Genomic DNA, 3,927 nt, shown 5'->3' on the forward strand with positions numbered 1-3,927 from the left:
TATTTGTAATCTCTATAGGCATTGTGAATATGGCATTGCTGATACACAAGGAGGCCTGAGGTGAAAGGAGGATTGGAACAGATGTTTGAGAGGGGACCGGCCTGGGCATCTCCCCAAAGGTGAGTCCTTCTTGCAGCAGTAAGAGATCAAGGGAGGTGGACTGATGGTCTCCTCCAGTTGCATCTTGAAAGGAGGATTTTTTTTTTTGCCAGGAGGACATAGTACAGTGTCCCTGGTCTGTATTTTACTTTGGCCCAGAGAGCTAGCTCTTCCCCAGGTACCTTTGGGAGGGAAAAGGTCATGCTAATAATATTCACTTTAGCTCCTGTTTTTCCCCTCACAACTTATGGGTATTTGCTCATTTCCCCCTCCTCACCACTCAGCCTGTCTTTTATGTCAAATTGCTGGATGGCCACATGGTCTATTGATGAGTGCTGGGTTTGGAGACAGAGGACTTGAGTTCATTTCTCAATTCTGCACCTTGTTACCTCTGTGATATTGGTCAAGTCCCTTACCTTCTCTGAGACTCAAGTCTTCTCATCTATAAAATGAGGGCACATAGATCTAAAATGGATCTCACATCTAACCTCTTCATTTTACCGGTAAGGAAACAAAGATTAAATGACTTGCCCAAGGTCTTTTAACAATAACCCAAGTCAAATGAGTTGCTCCCAAGGCTCAAAGTTGTCATCAATGGAGATAGTCTTTGGACCTAAGTCTTCTAACTCTAGAGATGGTACTCTTTTCATTATAACATGCTACCACTTCTGATGATCTCTGAGGTTCCTTCTTGTGAGATGACTCTTTCCAGGTAACAAACAAAGTACCTTCCAAAGCCAGGTCATATTAAAATGGTGCAGTCCCTATTGCTAAGCTGTAGAAGATTTGACCTGAGTGCCTGATCAGGCCTCATCCTCAGTATCTTTTTTGATCCCATTAGAAACAAATAAATAAGAAGCAAACAAATGAACAAAAAATTCTTACAGATCCTATCCCTAAGAGTCCTTCTCGGCAACTAACTAATCCATCGTGGCCTGTGAATCATAGGATTACAGATTTAGAATGGAAAAGGACCTTACAAATTATCTAATCCAACTCCTTGTTCTAAGAATAACAAAAGTGATGCCCAAGCAGGAAAAGGGACTTGCCTGAAATCACACAGGTTTTCAGCCAGCTGCCATGTTGCATGTTGCAAAGAACTTGTGAAACAGTGTGGAATGGTAGAAACAGCAATAATTTTGGAATCAAAGAACCTAGATTTCAATCTTAACTCTGCCATCTAACTACTTGTATAACCTTGGACAAGTCATTGAACATCAATGGGCCTCAGTTTCCTCATTTGTTGAATGAGGGAGTGGAACTAAATGAACTTCCAGCTTTAAATCTCTGATTCTATGAATGTTTCCTTAGCATGTCTTCCATCACTGAAATTTTGCCCCTACCATGAGAAGGCTAAGCCCTATCCTTAACCTCTATGCTGCTCTACCTATCCAGTTCAGGCCTATCCTTCAAGGCCTAGCTTCAATATACACCATCATCCTCTTACTAGATTGTAAGTTCCTGGAGGTGAGGGAGTGTGGTGTTTCTCTTACATGTATTTCCAGGATTTCATACAATGCCTGGTCCTTATTGAAGTGAATTGAATTGATCAGCTCTGTATTAGAAGAAGAAGCACAGTATAGTAGAAAAAGGGTTAAACCTGGCTCAGAAGTCAAGACAAGAAGTATTTATTAAGCACCTACTGTATGCCAGGCACCATGCTAGGTGCAAGGACAGCCCCCACTCTCAAGGAGCTCACAGTCTAATGGAGGAGCAAGGGAAGACACCAGTACTAAGAGGAACAGAAAACTCAACAGTTCTGACTGCTACTGAGTGACTGTGTGACCTTGGGTAAGTTCACTGCTTTAGGCTTCGGTTTTCTCAACAGGACAATGAAAAAGTTGTACTAACTGGCCTGGTTCTAAGGCCCCCCTCCAGCTCTAGCTTTCTATTATATATAAACTAAAGAGAAATCATAGCCCTTCCTACCACAAGTACTTAGTTTCATAAAATCGCATGAAATTGGACTGCTGATTCTGTTGAAATTGGATTATTATGATCAAAAGTTCAAATGTTAGTAAGGGGTAATGAGAGTGCAGACAAGATGATTTCTTAAGCCTTATTTCTGGAAAAAAGAAAAAACAAAAAAGGAGAAATTCCTGGGGCAAAAATTCACCTTTCCTTTAAAAAAAAAAAAGCAGTATTTCAGTTAAATAGGGTTTTTGAATGCCAGGCTGCCTGTGTGAAGTTAAACTAAGAGTAAAGGGAATGGAAAAGCGTTTTCATTGCTATCTCATTGCAAGGCTTTCTGTTTTAGTTGTTGTCCTTGTTGCTTTTGGTAAGATCCATGTGACTCTTTAAGGGGATAATACTTTTATTAGATTTTAAAGTGCAGGCTGAAACAATGTCAGCCTTGTACCACCAGTGATTGATGCCTAGGTCTTTACAAGTAGGGCTATTTTTTTTCTCCCATGAAGCCCAAGTTAAATTCTACCTGATGCATGAGCTCTCAACAATTGTCCTATACCCAAGACTTCAAATAGGGTGTCATTATAACCATAATAACTATCCCAGGTAGGGCTGATTCACATTATGTGTGTAATCTTGGCAGCTGCTTAATTACTCCAGGGTCACAATGAGAATCGCAGCAAGAGGCCGACTTTGGCACTGCTGGAAATTATATGCAATAATTAATGTCATTAACTGGACTGTTTTACAGGCCCTTTTATTTCTCTTTCTATGCTAATATTGGGGGTTTATCTCCAGAGATTGTGGTTCAGTCCTGGTTTCTGTCCTGTTGTCTTCCAAGAGCGTTCAGGATGTACCTTGGAGGGGGGAAGGTAGAAGTGAAATGGAGAAGGGAAGGGAACAAGCATTTATTAAATGCCTACTGTGTGCCAGGGAATGTGTTAAGTGCTTCACAAATATTATCTCATTTATAAAAGTGCTTTTACCTCACAAGAGAGCACAGAAAGCTGGGGGAGAAGCCTCAACTCTATCTACATTTGTTCATAAAAAATGTTTTTTTGTACACTTCTGGTAGAGATACAGTACAGAAGGGGCTACTCTTCCTTCTCACACTATCGCTTTCCTTCTGGGTTTTAGAATCCCTGATTTCCTTCAAGATTTAGTTCAAGTGTCACCTAAAACCTTTCCTGATCCCACCCCAGCTGTCAGTGCTTCCCTCCTCTGAAATGACCTTGCTTTTACCTTGTTGTATACGTTTGTCCCTGTTGTACAGGGGAGTTGTGACTAGAGAAGGGAGTTTTAATTTGGGGAGTCACCGGGACTATAAGTAGAGGTATAAGGCAGTGGATTGCCATATAATTTCTAGTAGTAATTTAATATCAATCTGATTACTGTGAAAAACAATGTAAGTGTGGGGGGTGGGGGTGGAGAACGAACACAAGTGTAGTTGCAGGACAGATGATGAGATGCTTAGGTAGGTCCAGGTTTCAAGGTGAATGCCTTGATGGGATGGGACATGTCATCTGGATTGTCAGTTTTTGCTCATCTGTCTATATCCATCAAGACAGCTCAACCCTACAGCAGAGGGCCAACCCCACAGACAACACCAGCTAGCACTTATGCTGGCCCCTTGAATAATAGCAGACACACAGTCCCATCACTTGGCCAGATTTGAAGTCTTTCCAGCTTGGTACAAGGTGTTAGTTCCACTGGCATTACTTTTAAGAACCCAGCATCACCTTGGTGCCCCAAGCAGGCTCTGGAGAAAGATTTCAGTGTAAAAATGTCTAAAAGGAACTTTGTAAAATATGAAAGGTTATGTGAATGAAACTTATTATTATTAGTTATAATAATAATCCTCTAGTTTAAATAAGGGGTTCTTATCCTGAGACCTATAAACTTATTTTTAAATAATATTTT

The sequence above is a fragment of the Petaurus breviceps genome, unplaced genomic scaffold (genome assembly GCF_028583685.1).
Source record: "Petaurus breviceps papuanus isolate PSGF00001 unplaced genomic scaffold, PetGlider_PUasm1.0 140, whole genome shotgun sequence".
NCBI lineage: Eukaryota > Metazoa > Chordata > Mammalia > Diprotodontia > Petauridae > Petaurus > Petaurus breviceps.